Raw genomic sequence first — 22,629 nt, forward strand, 5'->3', positions numbered from 1 at the left:
AATGCATTATCATAAATAGTTTATTACACTTGATTAAGACATTTCCTCACACTTCTTGCTTCTTACTCAAAATGTGTGTGTGCCCTCATGTACGTGTTTGAAGCAGAAATATAGGTTTTATAATGAGAGTTAACAGATTTAAATCACAAATGCCTTTTGAATTTTCAAGTTACAACTTGGGAAGCATTAATTTTATGGGATTTTATATTTGATGAGAATCCCATTTTGTCACTAATTCTACATTAATCTTTTATGAGAAGTCAACAGTAGATAACGTAGAGATAATTATTTATGGTAAGCTAAAATGACAACAAAACACTCCAACATTAATTCACTTCATTGTAAATTATAAACTCAGATTCTAATAGAATTAACTGGAGGCCAAGTAAAATAACGTAATTTATTGTATAATCCTGTAAATCTATACAAAGGATAATGAGAAGATATGTACTACATTACAATCAGGAATTTGAATGCTATTCATAATCACTACATCGTTGATCTTGTAATATTCATGCAAAATAGTTGGGGAAGTAGAAAATAGGTTCTTTCAAAATAGGTGAAAAATGAAGATAAATCAAAAGAACAGAATATTATTCAAAATTATTCAAGTAATGGAATAGTAGTCAAAACAGAGGCAGAAATTTGGATTCCAATGTTAAATTTTCAGAAAAATACTTACATGCCATAAGCTAATGGCTAAACGTATGCCTTTAATTTATTAGAGGCATTCCTTATGCTGTGAGACAAAAATAAATTATTGGAAAAGAGTGCCTGCTTTTTGTCTTCTCTATTTCCCCATGCAGATGATAGTCATATAGAAATAACCTAAACAGGGAGAAAATGGTAAATTAAGAGGTTTATTTGAAATCAATCATTTTCTATAAATAGGAATAATGAAAACTTCATGTTTCTGATGATTTTTAGATAATTGCTCAAGTTTTAGTAGCAGATCTACATCATGCCAAATATAACCTGTTCTTGAGGCTGGCATCTTAAGATACTTCATGGTCTCTGTGAATAATAAAAATAAAATGTCACTCCTTTCAATGTACCTTCACCACGGCACTAAGAAGAAGACAGAGGTGGGATTAATCACGTTAGTCTTGAGTAAAATAAGATTTAGAAAGTTTAGGGGAATCTATCATTCCCTGAATGACTACTTGTGCCAGCTATTACAGTATATTACACATACCTGACCTCCGTTAAATCTTTCCCAAAGGCCTGTGAGGTCCGGTATGATTTCCATTTTGGAGATAGGGAGAATGAATCATGGCAATTTGGATGAAGTTACTAAATTACAGAGCTAGGGAGAGGATCTGTCCAACAGCAAATGCAGTTCTCTTTCTCCTGCAAGAGTCTTGAAAGCTGGCCCCCTGGTTGGAAAGCTTCCCAAGGCGCTGGACGAGCTAAGACAACCTCGTGCTTGAGCTCTGGCCTCAGCAAGATGTACTTTTCTCTCACCTGTTGTTACTCACAGGAGTTTTATGTTTTAGAAAAAGGACCAAATCCCATAGAACGTGCACCAGCAAGAGTGAACTGTGTTATAAACTACAGACTTTGGTTGACAATGGTGTGTGTCCACGTAGGCTCATGGATGAGAAGGAAGGTCCCATTCTAGTGCAGGAGCTCTGTAGTTGGGGGGTGCAGGGGAGATGGTGCATATGGGAGGTGGGGGGTATACGGGGAATCTCCGTCCCTTCTGATCAAGTTTTACCATGAACTTACAACTGCTCGAAAAATAAAGTCTATATTTCAAAAGCTTTCAAGTAGTTTAAAAATACTCATCCTTAAAAATGCCGCCTCCTTGGGGCACCTGGGGGGCTCAGTTGGTTAAGGGTCTGCCTTGGGCTCAGGTCACGATCCCAGGATTGGGATCCAGCCCCGCATCAGGCTCCCTGCTCCTCGGGAAGCCCGTTTCACCTCCTGCCGTCTCCCCCCTGCTTGTTCTCTCTCTCTTTCTCAAATAAATAAAATCTTTTAAAAAAAATGCCACCTCCTTCAACAACGACATTCAAGACCTCATGATACACAAGAAAGTGAGAGCTAAAGCCCATTCTGGATGTCTCCCCACCCTATCAGTGTCCAGCTAAAAAATAACATCCGCAGAATGCTGCCTCCATCCTTGTTTAGTTCCTCGTCTGAAGTGTCGATTTTGCTATTTTAAACCTTTCCCCCCAAGTTTTGTTGAAGATGAGAACCCCATTCTTTTTTATATGCGAGAGTCATTTTAAAATCGGCCATGCTTATCAGTGTCACTTTCCTTAACCTGACCTCATAGATTGTTTTCCTGTCTTTTAATGATTTGTGTTGCTGTACTGTGTGCTTTTACCGAAGTCTTCATAATCCTCTTAAATGTTGGAGCACGGGGTGGTACGGAGCTCTCTAATAGGCAGCAATGCATAAGAAATCAGCAGATTGTCCCTTACCTTTTCTAGACCTTCAATATTTCACCAGGAGCACTTAAGAGCAGAAATTCTGGGACTCTATGTAACAATCGTATGTTTACCTAGGACCCTCTGTTCTTCCTTTATTATATACCTAGGTAGAAATGTGTATATATGTGCTTCATGTGGAGCCTTTAGAAACTACTTAAATGTCATGTGTGCAGACTTAATTTAACTTTATTAGGAGAGAGTCTGATATAATAGGAATGCTGCAGACTTTGAAATCAGAGAAAGCAGGGAGGGACCCTGTCCTCATCATTTAATTGCAATTTACTGAAATTCCCCAGCTTCAGCTCCATCATTTCACAAATTGTTCTTACAGTCCAAGAACGTTCTTTTTTTTTTTTTTTTTTCTTCCAGAAAGCTGCCACGTATCTTGGTCAGAATTAAAGATACACTTACTCTCTACAGTGCATCAGCCATGATATTTGCCCCTGTGAGACAGTTCTAATAAAGGTGACTTGTCCCCCAGCCACTCTCCACTCAAAAAGAATGCAACACAGAATATTTTTAGAGAAATTAAAATCATAATATCACATCTTAGATAAAACTCATAGTACTCAAATAACTCAGTCAATTAATCATTACTGTTTCAATGTCCTCAATGTACCATAATTCTAATGACTTACATCTTTTAAAGTAGCTTTAATAATTAACTGAGATAAAATGTGGAAACTATTTATATAAACCATCAGAGAAACAGAAGTTACAAAAATAGGGTATTTGAAATCAGATAGACTGGGATAAAAAAAAAAGCTACACAAATGATTTCAAAATTTTCATGCCTATCTGAATATATGAACATTTTTTATAATTTTGTAAAGGGCATGTATATTTCATATGGAACTTTTGTGTCTAAGAATATACCCAAACCAATGCACAAATATTTAATATAAATATTAAATCTCATTATGTTAAATGACATAGTCTCGAATACTGAAGATGAGATTTTTTAAAAAACTGAAGTGTTGTTTAGTAAATGATACATTTTTTTAAGGCTGAGTGTGAAAATTTTTAGTCTTAGCAGTTCAGAAGATGAAATCATGTGGGGGCGCCTGGGTGGCACAGCGGTTAAGCGTCTGCCTTCGGCTCAGGGCATGATCCCGGCCTTACGGGATCGAGCCCCACATCAGGCTCCTCCCTATGAGCCTGCTTCTTCCTCTCCCACTCCCCCTGCTTGTGTTCCCTCTCTCGCTGGCTGTCTCTGTGTCAAATAAATAAAAAAAATCTTTAAAAATAAAAAAAAATCATTTAAAAAGAAGATGAAATCACTGTGAACATGTATATTGACGAGTGGTTGTAGCGTGTCATCAGGAATGATCTCTTCAAAATGAAAGTGGCTCCAAGGATCATGGCTATTGTGTTGGAAGAAGATAAATAGAGGAGCACTGATAACATTATTAGCAACCATCATTACAAAGTCTTTTGCAAACACTAATCCTAATCTTTATTACATCTGCTAACATAATTTTGCTGAGACATTAATGCCTCTTTTGGTCTTGGGTAAATCACATATTTATATTTTATAAAATACATTTTAGAAGTATTTTAGAAGTCTAAGGTACATATCAAATGTATTTTAGAAGTCTAAGGTACATATCAAAACTTGCTAAGAATCACCATTGGAAAAAGTGTTATAACCACTGTCAACTATCTGTCGCAAGTTCTCCTACACAGGACATCCACCCCAGCTGAGTGACCTTTTGAAAATATAACTTAGGGGTCCCTGGGTGGCTCAGCCATTAAGCGTCTGCCTTTGGCTCAGGTTGTGATCCCAGGGTCCCGGGATAGATCCCCACATCGGGCTCCCCGCTAGGCAGGCAGCCTGCTTCTCCCTCTCACACTCCCCCTGCTTGTTTTCCCCTCTTGCTGTCCCTCTCTGTCAAATAAATAAATAAAATCTTGCCAAAAAATTAAAAGAAAAAAAAAAGTGTGACTTAGATCTTGTGGTTGGTTTGAAATCTCATTTCAAATGGTTGGTTTGAAATCTCTAATGGTTGGTTTGAAATCTCATTTCCACTGAACCGTGAAGTCTTCACAGTGACCTACAGAACTTAAAGATCTGATCCTGTTCCCCACTTCTGCATCCAACAACTTGTCTTCCACCCTCCCCCACTCCTTTCCTCCATTAATTTCTGTCTTTCTGTCTCTGTCTCTGTCTCTCTCTCTTTCACACACACACACACACACACACACACACACACAGGTACATACACTATGACCCGGTCGCTCAGGTCTCAGAGCTTTATGTGTTAAAAACTCCCTGCTTTATGTGTTAAAAACTTTATGTGTTAAAAACTCCCTGCTTTATGTGTTAAAAACTTTTCCTGGAATATGCACGTGGTTCACCTCTCACTACCTTAGGTCACTACGGAAGCTTTACCTTATTAGAGAGAACTTCTCTATTTTGGCAATTCCCCTCTCCCCCACACACCAGATCTTTTTTTTTTTTTTAATCCTCCCTTATTTTTCTGTATTGCTCTCAATTCCACCTGACATTATACACACACACACCCACAAACACATGAATATGAGTGTGTGTGTTTATCTGCATGTATATTCATATATGCATATGCTAAATTAAATAGCTATAATATTTGTGCATATTGCTGGTCTTCTCTATTTTAATTTTTCTAATATAGGAAACAGCTGATTTGCTGTTAGGGAGCCAAGGATCAGATGGAAGACATAGAACTTTGGAAGAATGTGTGTTCAAACAGAGACCGTTTGTCTCACCACAACTATTCCCATGTGTCTAGATAAAGATCCTCCAAACTGGAAGATAATGAAAATGGAAAATCGCAGGGGAAATAAAAGGGAGTTGGTGAGAAGGGACCTTGCACCCAGCTATCCTTCTAGGTCCAGTCTCAAATCTCAGGTGTTAGAACCTATTTATTTGGGCAGCTGTGTACTGAAGGTACCGTATTTCAGCTCTGTGTGCAAGAGTTCCCATTATCTTCACATGCAGAAAGACATTACTACTTAGTCTCCCAGAAACAAAAAATGCAAATCACAGGAGTTAGAATAAGCAGGGAAGGGTCTGAAATGGGCAGAGCTTACCTGGCAAGGGTTCGAAGACAATGACCTGTCTGAGTTTTCTTGAATCATCAGCACAACTGTTCTGCTAGCAGGTAAAATGGGGTTCCAAATAAGAGCCAAACAATGTCATGGAAAGACAAAAACAAAGAGACGCAGCTCTTACACAACTAATGTTGGTGGTCTGGTCATAAGTTCCTAGACTCCTGCTTTAGTCGAGAACATATTTGTACATTCTGGAATTACACTTCAATTTTCTTTTATATGTAGTAAAAAATATGAAATAGGATACAAAATAAAGAAGTGAAATATGTTATAATGAGAGGCACTGTAATAGATTCTTAACTTTTACAGGAGAAAATCTTAAATAAAACATATTGAATAATGTTGATTTTGGCCACCAATATAAAAATACAATTCTAAGTTCACAGAGAAATACTGATACACCTCTCTGAGAACATGTGCTTGTCAGGAAATTGGAAGAATGGCCTTCTTCTACTCAGCAGCACCACCCCTGTCTCCCTTGCCCCAAACTGGGGGCGGGGGGAGGGTGAAGAGGAGAGCTGATCCATGCAAAAGAAAAAGAAAGAAAGAAAGAAAGAAAGAAAGAAAGAAAGAAAGAAAGAAAGAAAGAAAAGAAAAGAAAAGAAAATAATCATTTCTATACATTTACTGACCTTTACCTACCTCCTGATAACTCAATTATGGTCTCACTTGCTCAAGACTGTAGTCTGTGGTCGTGGATTTCTCTTTATTCCCCCTAACTTTGTAAAATTTCCAACCCCTTCTTCTCATCTCTGTGATACCTCACATTTTTATTCTCCTTGCCCTCAGCTCCCCATTCCCAAGATGACATCATGAACATTCTCATCACCAGGAACTGCAATATCCCTGAAATCACATCCATATCTAGCTTAGTCACTATAACTACATTTCTAAAAATACCCCCATTCCTTCGTATTCCTCTCCTTCCGTTGCGCTTGGCCCACCAAGGCCACAACACTAGAAACGCAACCAGCTGCAAATCTACTTCTGAATCTTCCTTATACACGCAGTGGAATGTTCCTGAAGAAAATCACAGAATTAGCAACTTGACGCCACTTACACATTCATTGCCTCCTGCCTGATACAGTCTCACACAGCACCTGTGACTTCTATTTTATCTTCTGAGGAACCTTGGTCTCTTCTCTCTGTAATGGGTGCAATAGACACATCTTCATTCTCTAAGCTGATATATATTTTTCATTCACTACAGTGATATATATTCTTCGTAATATTGCATGGGGGATACGCATATACAACATTTCTCGTTGCCTTCTGGAATTTCAAATTTCACCAGGTATCCTGTACTTGTATCTGCTAAATCTGGCAACCATACCACTACACTCTTAAAAAGCTGGTGTCCTCACTACTTCATTGAAAAAAAAATTTTGACGCCCTCTGGAAATGCTACTGTCTCTGGATTCCTACCCTTAGCATCCTTCTTCCTTCCCATTTTTAAAAACATTTTTAAAAAATCAAATATGCTGTAATCTAAAGGTGATACCTTACCATGAACTCAAGTTCCTATGCCCGTGTTTCTATGGTGGCCCCTTTTATCCATTAAAACATCATATTATGCAGGATCATTCCCCTCAGTCCAGGTATGATTTATATCTTCTATAATAAAACCACACCTGAGAAAATAAGAGATGGTAGGAATTCACACTTCCTCAGTCCTCAACCACCTCTAGTGGCAAGATGCATGCGTCTGGCCCTGGCACAGCCTTCTTGGGCCCCGGCCGCCCTGCTCTCCGTGTAGTCTCCGAGCTCCTCCAGTGTGAACATCAGAATCTTCCTCTGCCTCCACGATCTCAACTCTTCCTGCAGCTATTTACCCATCAGTATGGGTACCTCTCTGTTTTAAGTGTCTGTCTCCTTCACTGGGCTACTCTTTGGTTCACTACTGAATTCCTTGCAGTATCTCACACAAGTGGCACCTAACGAGCATGAAATAAATATTTGTTGAAGAATGGAGAAATGCATCAATAAAATATTTGTGAGACAATATTTTAAATGTATTAAGGTATTCTCAAATGTACAGAATTTTATGATGGATTATAAAAATATAAAAGTAATTAAGATAAGAAATACATATCTGCACGATATATAATACCTCCTGCCATGAAGCTAATATATGGCGCACATGTTACCAAATGTTATGTACAGTATTCATGCAGATCCCAAATAATGTAAGTCAATAAACTAAGACAAATAGTTAAAGAGATCTAATGAGGAAAAGAAATGCGTCTATTAAAGTGGTAATTCTGATTTTTTAATTAAATTTGGGGTGTATTTTATTTTATGCGAAAGTAAATGGTCTAGAAGCCGGTGTTTTACTTCTGAGGCACATTTGGAGCTGCTTTTGCAAAGCTCTGCATAAATTTATTGTTCTGTGATGGCATCGGTTAATATCACCACCATAATTATTTATAGCTTATTAATCATTACTGAACAATTAAAAAGATTTAATAGCTCATTTCTCACCAACTTATCTTTTGCATAAGAACAAGAAAGATTGTTTTCTGTGATATAATAACACATTCTGAAAGAGCCTCATCAAATTCGAGAATAATAAAAGTAGAAATAGTACATAAATTTCATTTCACTCCCATGAACAAAAAATAATTACTTTAAGATAGGTATTTTTTACTTGTTAGAATACAGGCTCTTCTACTCTTTGATTGTCCTTGTCTCTCTCTCTTTGGCACTCCCTCCCCGGATCCATCGACACCACACACACCCAGAGACACCTTGCTGCTGTCTTCAGAGGGAGAAGTGGCAACAATCTGGTTAACAAACACCATCAGTGTAGACCGCTGCAGGATCTAAGTTACACTGCATAAGGCCATGTGAATTGCAAAGGATTATGGTAGGCAGTGGCTAATATTTTATATGGAGGGGAACAATACCATTAGTGTGATTTCCAGGCTCAGTGAAGACAGGAATTGGATTTCCCTGCTACTGTGAAATCTACCATAGGTGCTTGCCAACACTGTCAATGCAGAAAGAGCTCTCTGATCTCAGGCAATGGGATCATTTGATTAAGCAAGGAATAAAGGATATTGTATTACTTCCTCATACTTAATTCAAATCATCAGCCTGTTTGTTCTGCTTTCCAGAACAAAGCAAGCAGCTCTTCATACTACACCAATCGCATGAAGTACCAGTGGACCGTCACTGAGAGTGCCTTGCTTTTTGACACTTGCAGCTGAGTATTGCCCTAAAATTACTCTGTGGCTCTTATCTGCACCTTTGCGATCGCTCAGGCCCTTCCTTAGGCTAGAGATGCTACGGAACCCTATTTCAACCAGGAAAGATAAAAGGAATGGTTCACACTTTATGCTACATATATTCATTCATATTTCTCTATTGAATAGACTGTTCGGTACTAATTTTACAATTACATGTCATTCTTGCAAGTGATATGTATGAACCAAGCAATGTGTAATGTGCAAAAGCTTTAAAGACCCAACAAAGCTCTTGACCTGAGGAGCCTTCAGCCTTATAGGAAAGATGAGTCCTTGACCCAAAATAAAGCCCTATGTCATAGGGGTCAAATGATAATGACCCTGTTGGAGTACAGAACGTCAACCAGCCATAAACCCACTGAATATTTCACCAGTATGTACTATGAAGCAGTGGAATTTATGAAAATGGCTGCCGTGTGACAGGAATCTGAGGCTTAATTCAATGTGTTTGATTAACAACTCTTCTGTCATGTACCCATTTTTGCGTTGTATTTAGTATCTTTACGTCAGTGAATATATCAGCACTCCATATTTGATTTGTGAAGTCCTCATAATCTATGGTGTTTGTTGCATAGCTAGCATTACATGGAAGTAAGATTATAACCCTGTGACAGTAGGCTCCAATTCTTTCGGGAAAAAATAAAATAGAAATTGAATTGCTTCACTATTGCTTTTGCGCCAGAGATAATGTCTCCATTATCATTGTTTCAACTCTGTCTGCAATTGACTTTGATTTAATAAAAAAAAGAAGAAAAACCCATTCCTTACTTTTGTTTTCTTTTCCCCCTAAGATCTTGTACAGGAAAATTTTTATGTGTAAAGTGAGAAAATGCCTCTCCTTAAAAAAAAAAAAAAAAAAAAAAAAAAAAAAGCCCTGAATCGAATCAATTGCTTTAAAGCTGCAAAAATTTAAAAAGAAATAAAGAAATTGGGTTCACAAAATGTCCCCTAACTTTGTAAATAAAATGCTTAAGTCTTGGAGAAAAAAAAAAAAATCTAAACTTGCCTGGAAGGCAGCTCCCATCATAGAAGATGGACTGAGTTAGGTTCTAACGAGGGAAGGTTCCCAGGACTGCTGAGAAAGGAGTATGCAGTCACGGTAGGAAAAGTTGCTGGAGTGTACGCAGTGATGGGATGATTTTTAAATGACACAGTTTTCTGCAATATCATTTCAGAGATGAATGAAGAAGGAAGTCCAATTTTAAATAAAACTGGAGAAACACTTTATAAACAAACAAAAACCCTTCCAAAGAACAGAATGCATTTAATGAAAAATACCTGCAGAATTATAATGTATCTGAGGTCCTTCCTATCCAGAAAATCAACTTCCCCTTGGCTTATATTGGCTACGATTGATCAATGACGAAGAAGAGAACTTGAAAGCATGCATTTCCCAGAGCTCCGCATTTGAATAATCGGAAGGCAGGTAATTTTATCTCTACAGGTGTCTAACCCTGGCAAACACAGGCATGGGTTTTCATAAGTTCTCCTCTACTCCCACTTCTCCTCCACCCTGGGCTTTTGCATCAATTTCCATAAGAATTACTGGATCTCCTGAACTTTAAATACCCTGTTGTTTTTTCCCTAAGTATGTGTCCAAGGTGCTGAGGTCTCTGTCAGTTAAAAGGCCACATTGTTTGCCGCCATCAGGGTGGTTGGGAGTTTTTTTGCAAGATACCATCCCAGGGCTTTTCATCAGTGCGATCAGCTTCTGCTCTGTTTACTATGTTCCACTTCTGCTTTTTGTGTATTGACCGGTGCCAGCCTGCACAGCTGGGGCTAGAACACGTTTAACAACTGGCCCTCCAGAAAAAATAAAATGCCTGCGTGTATGCACGTGTATACGTTTGTATTATATTTTATTGATGTAAAAATGTATGGCCCAAGTAATTAGCATTTAATAACAATATGTACAATACCTTTATCATAAATTCCATCTAGCCAAATGATTTTCACAGAATGCTTTTATACAGTTTGCCAAAGGCCTGTATCTTGTGTCCACAGCCAAACTATGGCTTCACTTCAGCCATGGTTTGACAACATTTTGTGTGATTTACAAAGTAATGAGAGATATAGCATTTGAGTTGACTCTGCCTTATTTAATTTTTCCTTCCTCAATTTCTCGTGCCTGGGTAGTGCACAACACCAAAGATGAAGGCTCGAGTTGTCACATTTGCCAATTTCTGTTGAATAACTGCTCCCATCGGCCAACTTTATGCTCCCAATGTGATATCGTTGGACACAAAGCTGGGCGGTGGTATTCAGTAAGTAGCACATCGTTTCTACTACAGAAATCATATGCATAGATAACTCCAACAGCATAGAGAAAAAAAAATGTGGTATAATAATTAGGAAATACTGAGTTTTGGATATTCACCTTTATTTTGGTATAATTAATTTGTGCGCTTATTTCTAATACAATTTCTTTCCATTTTATTTTTTTCATCATAAGCGCACTCCTTAGTCACCATCCCCTCTCCCCGATCCCTCCACCCCCTCCCCTCTGTTAACCAACAGTTTGTTCTCTATAATAAAGAATCTGTTTCTTGGTTTGTCTCTCTCTCTCTTTTTTTTTTCTTTGTTCATTTGTTTTGTTTCAGAAGTTCCACATATGAGTGAAATCATATGGTATATGTCTTTCTCTGCCTGACTTATTTCACTAAGCATTATACTCTCTACATCTATCCATGTTGCTGCAAGCGGCAAGATTTCATTATTTTTTATGGCTAAGTAACATTCCATTGTATGTATAACACTTCTTTATCCATTCGTCTACTGAGGGACACTTGGGCTCTTTCCATAGATTGGCTATTGTAAATAATGCTGCAGTAGGCATAAGGATGCATGTATCCCTTTGAATTAGGGCTCTTGTGGTTTGGGGTAGATACCAAAGTGCAATTCCTGGATTATAGGGTAGTTCTATTTTAATTTTTTGAGGCACCTCCACACTGTTTTCCACAGTGGCTGCACCTGTTTGCATTCCCACCATCACTGCAAGAGTGTTCTTTTTTCTCTATATCCTCGCCAACACTTGTTGTTTCTTGTGCTTTTAATTTTAGCCATTCTGACAGGTGTAAAGTGATATCTCATTGTAGTTTTGATTTAAGTTTTCCTGATGATGAGTGACGTTGAGCATCTTTACATGTGTCTGTTGGCGATCTGTATGTCTTCTTTGGAGAAATGTCTGTTCATGTCTTCTGCCCATTTTTTAACTGGATTATTTGTTTTTTGGGTATTGAATTGTATCTGTTCTTTGTGTATTTTGGATACTAACTCTTTATCAGATATTTCAGTTGCAAATATCTTCAGATTGCCTTTTAGTCTTGTCGATTATTTATTTTGTTGTGCAGAAACTTTTTATTTTGTCGTAGTCCTAATAGTTTATTTTTGCTTTTATTTCCCCTTGCCTCAGGAGACATATTTCGAAAAATGTAATCCTAAAATTTGTATGGAGCCATAAAAGACCTCGAGTAGCCAAAGCAATTTTGAAAGATAAAAACAAAATTAGAGCTATCACAATTCCATATTTCAAGTTGTATTACAAAGAGGTAGTAATTAAAACGGTATGGTACTTGGGGTGTCTGGGTGGCTCAGTCGGTTGAGCATCTGACTCTTGGTTTCTGCCCAGGGCATGATCCTGGGGTTGTGAGTTTGAGCCCTATGTTGGGCTCCTTTCTCCACAGGGAGTCTGCTGGAGATTCTCTCTCTTTCTCCCTCTGCCCCTCCCCCCAACTTGTGCTCTTGCTTTCTCTCTCTCTCTAAAATAAATAAATAAATATTTTTAAAAAACCAGTATGGTACTGGCATAAAAATAGACACATAGATCAATAGGATAGAACAGAAAACCCATAAATAAACCCACAATTATATGGTCAGTCTACCCTTGCAAAGGAGGAATGAATATCCAATGGGAAAAAAACACAGTCTCTTCAACAAATGGTGTTGAGAAAACTGGACAACCACATGCAAAAGAATTAAATGGGGTCACTTTCTTTCACCACACACAAAAATAAATTCAAAATGGATTAAAGACCTAAAGGTGAGACCTGAAACCAGAGGAATCCTTAAGAGAGCATAGGCCTTCAGCTCTCTGACATCAGCCACAGCAGCATTTTGCTAGATATAGTATGATTGTTAATAATGGTTGCATTAACGGACTTGACAGATTCCCATCAATGGAACCACTGTCGCTCACAAGCACATATGAGCTGGCTCCAGCACACCATTGCTTTGCTAGTCCCTGAGCTGCACTCTCCAGTGCAGAGCCCCGAGATTTGCCCCAGCCTCATTCAAAGCTCCAGCTCCACCCTCACCCTTAAGTTCTCAAAATTTAGATCAAACTCCAGCTCTAAATCTCCTAAAATCCACCTGGGCTGCCCCTCGCAGCCTCACGGCCATCTCTTCTTCCATAATTGACCCACCATGCAATTGGGAAGACATCTGAAGTTGGTCTTTAAGTCGACTTGAATTTGAGACCCCTCTCATTCATTCACACCTATGTGATCTTGGGGGTAAGAGACTGGTTATTTTTCAGGTCCAATTTCCTCATCTGTAAAACAGAGAAAATAATAGAAAGCTGATAGAATTTTGTTTAGAATTAGCATAGGTCTGCCCATAGAAGATGCTCCGTAAAGCTAAGACGCACCTGCCTCTTTCTCCCTTTGCCCAAATGGAACGACATTCTCTTCAGACAGGAAGAACAGGTCCAAGAGGCTTAAAGGGAACCTTTACAGCCAGCTAAAGCCTTATGTTTTCAGCCAGTGACTGAAATAATGAGGCTATTTACTCAATATGCTCCTAGTTTATTGGTGCCGGTTCCCCTTGTTGGCCACACATTTCAAGTTTCAGCATTTCTTCTGTATGTCTCTGGACTGCGGCTTCCATACAGCTGTCTTTCCTGGTACTCTGCCCAGTTAGCCTGTGGCTTCGAGCCTTCGTGAAGCTGGCTTTGGGCTGGATCTTGCTGCGTATTTCCTAGCCATTGTTCCTGTCTTTCTGGTGTGTGGTACTAATGCCCCCTAACTTCCCCAACACTGACCTTCTCCGTCCACTCTTCCCTGATCTGACCTTCCTCCCATTTCTCTGTTGCTTTTGCGACTAGGCACCTTTCAAAATTTGCCATTCAGCCCTGGTAATCCTGAGATTGGGGCATCACTGATGAGGAATGAGATCCAGGAATGAGATCCAGCAGAACACCAGAGTGGAGATCAGAAGAACGAGGGTCTGGTTCTGATTTGCCAGTCACTAGCTGTGTGACTTTGGAGAAATCAATAAACTGCTCAAAGCCACAGTTTCTTCAGTTGAAAATGAGGCATAAGATTTCTCTAGGGTCCCACCAGATCTAATGTTTGATGATTCTGTGGTTCTCATTTCACTGTTGCTCTCAGCAACTGCAGTAAACTGGAAATACTGCCTCTCCTAGCCTGCTGCGGAAGCAACCCTTCATCGGTCAGAGCAAGCTCAGCTGTTCCCCTCCGTGTCCCCCACAAGCTCATCAGTGGCAGAATCACGTTGGGAGGAGGGACGCCTTGGATTTGAGGAAGGAATTAGGCAATATTTTTTCTAATCTTAAATACGAATGTATGGTTTATCTATAAAATCAACTTTTGTTTTTCCAAAGCAGTAAAAAGCAATCTCCTGGATAACAAAAACAAATGGGTAACATAAGAAGATTGGTCAGATAAGGTCTCAACCAGGACATTACGACCATGCATGGAAGTTGGGCTGGTTTTTGTTGAAAACATCATCCTACTGAGGAGGAATTAGGCAAAATACTGATAATTATAATGATGATGAATTACAATAATATACAATTAAATATAAAATTAAATTGATTTTAAAAAGAAAGTTTTACATTCTCCCAAATTCTAAAACAAAAATAGGTGGAGTAAGCTAGTGAACTTAGGACCCTGACCACCCATATCTATAATATGTAATTCAGTGGGTCCTAAATTTGTCTACGGCCTCCTTCCTTTATAGACATGTTTATGTTGATACTATTGATCATCCCTCCTCAAATCTATTTTTTGGGGGATTTTTCATCAGTACATTATCCTCTAACTTTTGATGATCTCTCAGATGTCCCCTTTGCCAGCTGCTTAAACACCATGGATTGATTCCTTGGGTTCTACTGGGGGCCCCTCTTTCTCTCTCTCTATTCTTTATCCCTGGGGGAGCAGGTCTGTTCCAAAAGCTTCAGGTATCATCAGCAAGCTGATGATTCAATCATATATCCTTTGGCTCCAAATATATACACATAATACACATTTTACACACATAGAGTACGATTGCATGTGTGTACATATATGTGTATGTGTACGTGTATAAATGTGCATATGTGCATACATATATATAATTTACACCAAAATTCAGGGTGCCCACCTCTGGATGTCCTTATGCTTTGCCTAAATTAAACTCTCCTCAATCTTTATTTCCTGTGATGTCCCTGTGTCCTGTAGGTGACTCTATGTCACCAAAGGTCAACACTTTAACATCATTCTTGACCCTTTCTTGCATTCATGCCTCATATTTTATCAGTCAATAACTTGCATTGATCTTTCAAAAATACAGCTGGTTTTCTCCATCTCCATTCTCATTCCTCTCATCTTAGACTATAGTCAGACATGGTGACAGACTGTGGACAGGACTCCCTGGTTTAGGGATTCCCCACATCTATCCCTCTGACTGCAGCCAGAGTGAATGTTCTCTGAACACGATCCCATCAAACCGTCTTACAATTTCCTCTTAACTTTGGATGATATGGACTTCCTTATCTGGTCTATATGGGATCTCAGGATTCATATATCAAATTTCCACCTGCCATTCAATGCTCTGGGAATATGAATCAATTACAATTCCTCAATGAAGGTCTTTTATGCTTTTAAGAGTTTGTACAAGCTCTTCCTTCTAATGGACTCTTTCTTCCTCAGACTCTTCTCCTATGATTTATAACTTAATTATTGGCTCAGACACCTGTTGATATTTCCACAGAACTTCTCTGACCACCCTAAGGAGGGGTTGTACTTCCTTCTCACACCGATTGCACTAATTTCTCTGGGTTGCCCCTGCCCATTTAATTTCACCTCTCAATGTGGTAAAATCCATAAGAACAGCCAGACTCATCTTGTCCACAATTGTGTCTCCTATAAATTTGGCACATTTAGCAAAAAAATATACACGATGTCCTTTTAAAGTTGAAGTTCAGATAAATGACAATTTTTGGTCTGCCCCAATATTGAGAACATACGATAAAAATGTGTTTTTATCTGTACTTCAAAATGGGTGGGATATCCTGTATTTTATTTGGCAGCCTTAATCTCCAGATCTTGAAAATGTCTACAGCATACTAGTTGTTCAATAAATATTCAGTGATCTAAAATGGCAGCAAATTATTGTAAAATTTCATCCTATTTCTTCAAAAATATCATCATACAATTTACTATATTCCTTTCTGGAGAGTTAGAAGAGAGGGTTTTTGCTTTATTTGACAGTAAAGTCATTTTAAGACAGTTCATATTATCAGTTTGATTGTGTATATGTCACTTAATTGTGATCTTAGCAATGGAAAGTATGCATGCATAGAAGCCATTATTAGAGAATTCAGAGAACATAGCTTGTGTGTTTTGTTTTATTTGTTTTGTTTTTGCTCATAGGGCAGAGACAGAGCCTGTCTAAACTTGCTGAGGGAAGCTTTCTTTAGGTTTTCATTTCACACATGCGCTCCCTGAACATTTCCCTCCATAGCACATCGGTCAGAAGCGCTCCGACTGCTTACGAGGGAGAGAGCAAGAGCCATCTGGTCCTGACCTGGAGGCAGCCTCTACGGACTACAGCATCATTTCCTAACTTTCCAGTCTGTCACTTTGATGCAACGAATCTTAAAATCCCATAAAGACACGCCTTGACTTTCCCTGAATTATTGTAAAGGAAAATAAAAAGGGAGTTTCTTTCAATTCTCTTTCTCCAATATTTACTTAATTTTGTTGTGTTACAATTTGAAGGCCGCTCCATCAAGTCTAACTTAAGAAAAATAAAAATAAAAATGCTAAATATGGCAGATAGCCTCCATCTATAATATGAGTAAAGTTACTAAAAGAAATTGGTGAGAGTAGTCTTGGTGTGTATGTATGTGCCTATGGATTGCATCTTTCCAAGCTTGCACAGCTTCTGTTTGCCGGCTTTATTTGTTTCCATCTGAGATGAGCACCAATGTTAATACAAACGTGGAGAATTAAATTCCTATGAGGTAGCGAAGGGAATGGATTAACTCCGAAGTGCTACCTCTCCATAAAAGCAATGGAATAACTGGAGGAAAAATGTGAGAATAAACTTTTTCAGAAATCTGGAAATTCTCCAAAAGCTTGCAGCAACCAGGGAGAATTCATTCAAGAAAAGTGTCTGCGTTTGGCAAGAACAGAGAGCTATGTGTCATTTGAACCTACCCTGGTCCCAAGTCCCAATTCCCAGCTTAGCGGTAGCCTTGAAAATGACAGTCAGATTCCATTACAGGTACAGGAGAAAGCAGAACTGACGTCAGTTGCAAAGAATTCTATGTATTTATAGTCATTTGCTTTATTCCCATTTAGTCTTTGTTTATTGCCCGCTGCTGGCTGAATCTAGACGATTGGCTCAAAAGGGTTGTCTTTTACTTCACCTAACTCAGAACTTGGTAAGCGCTGAGCATCTGTCCAAAGCATAAACTGGAACATGTTTTAACCACTGCTGCCTGAAGCAATGGGTAACAGTTGGAACAAACAATAGACTCAACAAAGAGCTTGTGGAGAAAGGTTGGGGAATGAGAGCTTAGGAGAATGGGGCTGTGAACAACTCTAACACGTTCCTTGAATCAAGAAGGTCCCACACATGCCCATACTGTACATATGCCCATCAAAGACCTGAGAAGACCCTGAACTCTAACCTTTGATTGACGTCGAAGCTCTGTACAAGGAGGTAGTGAAGGCTAAGACAGAGTTGTCAGCTGTGTGGCTCAGCGTCCAAGGTGTGCCCTAACCCCTACACACATTCCTTCTGCAAAGACTGGGAGGTTTTTTTTAGCACTTCCCAAGTCATTCCGTGAATCCGGTATTACCATGATATCAAAGCCAAAGAAAAATGTCACGAGAAAAGGAAACTACAGATCAACACCCATTATTAATATGCATGCAAAAATCCTCAAAAAATCCGGGTAAACCAAATCCAGGAGAGAAGGATATATTAAAAGGATTACATATATTAAAAGGATTACGCACCATGACCAAGTGAAATTTATCCCAGGAATGAAGAGGGGCTTGACATACAAATACCAATTAATGCAATGCCCCATATGACAGAATGGAGAAAACCAAACACCTGGTCATCTCAACTGAGGCAGAAAAATCATTTGACAAAATCCAACACCTTTCCAGGGTAAAAGAGTATTCCTACTCTAGGAATAGAAGCCAAGGCTAGAAGGAGGAATAGTAAGGAACTTCCTCAGCTTGATCAAGGGCATGTATGAAAGACGCACAGTTAACCTAATACTTAATGCTGTAAAAACAAAGTTTTCCTGCTAAGAGTAAGGAGACAAGAATGTCTTGTCTCAACACCGCTAAGTAATATTGGACTGAAAATCTCAGCTGGGGCAGTCAGGCAAGAGAAAGAAATAAAAAGCAATCAGATCAGAAAGAATTTAAAGTGTCTATATTTATAGATGATATGATCTTAAATATAGAAAACTCTGAATATTCTAACATTAACATCCAAAACAATAAAATGATTAAGAATAAATGCAAGATGTATATTGAAAGCTTTAAAATTTTGTTGAAAGAAATTGAAGACATATATAAGTGGAAAGCCATCCTGTACTCATAGATTGGAAGACTCAATATTGTAATGATGACACCAATCCTCAAATTGTTCTACAAATTCACTGTAATCCCTATCAAAATTCTAACTGCCTTTTCTGCAGAAATTGACAAACTAATCCTAAAACCCATATGGTGCTGCAAAGGACAATGAGTCACCAAAGGAAACATTGAAAAAGAAGAATAAAGTTGGAGGGCACACACTTCTGGATTTTCAAACTAACTGAAAAGCTATGGTAGTCACATGATGTAGTACTGGCGTAGGAATAGATATACAGATAGATGGATTCAAATAAAGACTACACAAATCAACTCACATTATGTTCCACTGATTTCAACATCGATTCCAAGATTATGCAATGGGGTAAGATTGCTTGTTTCATTAAATTGTGCTATTTCAAACCATACACAAAGATTAACTCAAAATGGATCAAAGATCTAAATATAAGAGCTAAGACAATGAACTTTAAAAAATAAGCGTAGGTGTACATCTTTGTGACTTTGGATTATGCAATGGTTTCTTTAATAGGGCACCTAAACACAAACAAAAGAAAAAATAGATAAATTGGAATTTATCAAGATTGAGATCTTTTGTGCTTCAAAGGATACTATCAAGTAAGTGAATAGACAAGAAACATGATGGGAGAAAATATCTGCAAATATCTGGTCCAGCATCAGAACACATAAAGAACTCCTACAACTCAGCAATACAAAGTCAGGCAACTCAATTTAAAAATGGGCAAAAAACTGGAAGAGGTATTTTTCCAAAGAAGATATGCGAATGGCCAACAGGTGAATAAAAAGAGACTCAACATCATAGGTCATCAGAGACTGTAAATTGAAACCACAATGAGATACCCCTTCATACCTGTTAAAATGTGTATTTTAAACAAAATGCAAAGCAACAAGTGTTGCTTTTTTGCTTTACATTCAGAGCAGTTATGGCCTCATGAATGAGTGTTTTTTGTTTTGTTTTGTTTTGTACAAACTTGTCTACCATGGGTCCTCATGCTTGTCCTAAAATCCCTCAATGCCACCAGGAACAGTGGGGTTGCAACAGTGCGGTTGGCCAGATGCTGTATGACACAAAAGCTTAAGCAGAACTAGGAAGTCCAAAATGGGGAAAGAAATTCCCACATAAGGAGATAAGGTCAGCACCAGCTGGGAGTGCTCTTTGTCTCCCACTAAGGAAAAGGTCTGGATCGAAGGCCACTTTTCTGACGCCATGCAAAGGGTCGGAAGCTACATGTGACTACATCTCTCAACAGTGTGGATATACCACATTTTGTGTATCCATTCCTCAGTTGATAGGTATTTGGGTTGTTTTTGCTTTTTTGCTGTTATGAATATTAATGTACACGTTTTTGTGTGAAGATATATTTTCAAAGCTCTTAGTATAAAGCTAGGAGTGGAATTGCTGGGTTACGTAGTAACTCTATGTTTGAACTTCTGAAAACTACTAAACTGTTTCCCACATTGGCTGAACCATTTTCATTCCCACCAGCAGGGTATAAGCGTTTCCATTTCTCTCAAGAGGAGATTCAGACTTTGATGAGGCTGTTGGACATGGATGCCCAGGGGACAATAATTCCAGGCCCCCGCAAGGTTGGGAGAGCTGGTGGCATTGAGGGATTTTAGGACAAGCGTGAGGACCCCTGGCAGACAAGTTTGCACATCCTTGTGGGTGGGGCCCTTCGGGTCATTGCTGGCATTGGTGATCCTGGTTTCCACCGCTGAGTGTGTAACAGGTGTTGACATTCTAGCTTCTTGAGCACAAACCTCACCACAGCCTCAGGGGACTGGCCCCTCAAGACAAAGGATTTGAGCTGTAACAGCTGCAGCACTCTCATTCACCACCCGAATCACCCAAACCCAATAAATTACTCAACAAAAACAGTATTTCCCACCAGCCAGAGGAAAACACAGTACTTTGCTAATTCAGGGCTTGCAGCAGGCAGGAGGCTTCCATGTCCTGTCATCACAGCGAACAACCCAGAGCCTGGCTGGCTGATCATGGGCTACCATCGATTAAATGAGGAGATGGCACCCTTGGCCACTGGGGTATGTGCCATCACGGCCATCGTCAAAGCAGTGGTGGCCTACATGAGAGACTGGCACACTGTTATTGATCTAGTTCATGCCTTTATCTCAATCTCTCTGTGGGACAAAGATGAGGACCAATTTGTGTTCACATGGAATGGCATGCAGGATCCTTTCACTGAACTTCTGCAGAGATAACATAACTCCCCTGCAACATGCCACCATCTACAACAGGCCCAGGGGTGCTCATCACCCACTATGTTGATGACATTCCTGTTGCTAGTCTGAGAAACAAATTGGCCAGGGCCTATATAAGGTCATTGAACTATGACATTAGCAGCTAGGCTGTTCATAGCAGCCTCCACCGATAAGATAGAGGCTCGGCAGCGAGGAAGACTGTTTGACTTGGAGACAACTTATACCACATATGGGTATCATTTGACCCCTTTAATCAAGTGTAGCTACAAGGCCAATTACCTTTGAGCGGGACCTCAGCAATAGCAGGTGTTAGAGGCCCTGCAACATGCAATGGTACAGCCTTCCCATTGGGGTAAATGGAGGCTGCAAGCATCGTGGAACCACAGATTTCAGTGACTCTTCTCCATGTGGACTGGAGCCTGTGGCAAGCGACTGTCACCATCGTGAGTGGACATGTAAATTAACTGAGGTAGCCCCCAGATACACCCTCTTCCAGTAGCAGCTCCTAGCCTGCTTTAAGCCCTACTGGAGACAGAACTCACGACCACTGATGCACCATATGTGACCCTGAGACCTGAGCTGCCTGTCCTCACGTGAGTACTCACTAAGCCCACTGAGAGGGGAGAGAAGACTCTGCGAAGCTCCATCATGAAATGAAAATGGCACATTCACCATTGAGCCTGACCAGGGCCCTGGGGAATCAGCTGACTCTATGAACAAGTGGCTGCCTCTCTGGAGGGGACTGAATGCGCTGTGACACGTGCTCTCACCCCTCCCTTTGTTAAGTGGGTCCAGGGCTTGAAGATGTTCCAACTGATCCTATGGCTTGGTTCCTGGATGGATCCATGAATCTCAAAGATGATGGAGCCCATTGGGCTGCTACAGCCATCTCCCCAGGGATGGCCACATTTTGAATGAGAACAGACTAGAACACTCTGCCCAACAGACCTAACTCCATGTGGTAGTGACAGCTGTGAAAACCACTCATCAGCAACTCCCTGCTACACGTTTACAGAGTCGTGGCTATTGAAAACAGGCTAGCCATATGGTCCAGTGACTAGAAGATTAATGATTGGACCATGAAGGCTCCCCTCTGTTGGGACAGAGGCTCTGGCAGCAGCTGCAAACTGGAAAAGAAACCATTCAAAAGGGAATGTGAATGGAATGCATGAGCTGACCAAGCATGTGTTCAACAAATCGCCATGGTTGCCCACTGGGGCTATCACAGATGGGACATAGATGGCTACCTCAGATGCAAGAATGCGCCGAATCATGAGGACTTACCCTAGAAGAAATGGAAGCCAAGGATACATGCAGCACATGCAACATGGCAAACTGGGCCACATATCCTGGGGCAGAGGTCTCATGTGAGTGTGTCAAATGGACCCCATGGGACAGCTAGCTTCTAGTCATGGATCACAGGAGTGCCTCACCACTGCAGACACTTATGGGACTACCAGCCAGTGTGCCACGTATTGTGGCTTAGGAAAACACCTTTGCCGTGTGTTCGACATTCAGCAGGATTCCAGTCGATCAAGGCTCTGCGTTCACTGCACAAGCTACACAGCTATGCACATACTCCCATGGCATAATTTGAATGGTTCGTGATCCCTAGAACACCACCCCAAAGCAAATGGGGTGGTAGGATGATGAGCACTTCAGACCCATCTAGTGGTTCCACAGAAGATAACCCTGATAAGAAAGTTCATGTAAGAGGTCAACCTCGTTCCCTTCAATTCTGGGAGCACTTGTGGACACCAAGGTTGGTGGCAACAT

This window comes from Ursus arctos, unplaced genomic scaffold (genome assembly GCF_023065955.2).
Source record: "Ursus arctos isolate Adak ecotype North America unplaced genomic scaffold, UrsArc2.0 scaffold_10, whole genome shotgun sequence".
Taxonomy (NCBI): domain Eukaryota; kingdom Metazoa; phylum Chordata; class Mammalia; order Carnivora; family Ursidae; genus Ursus; species Ursus arctos.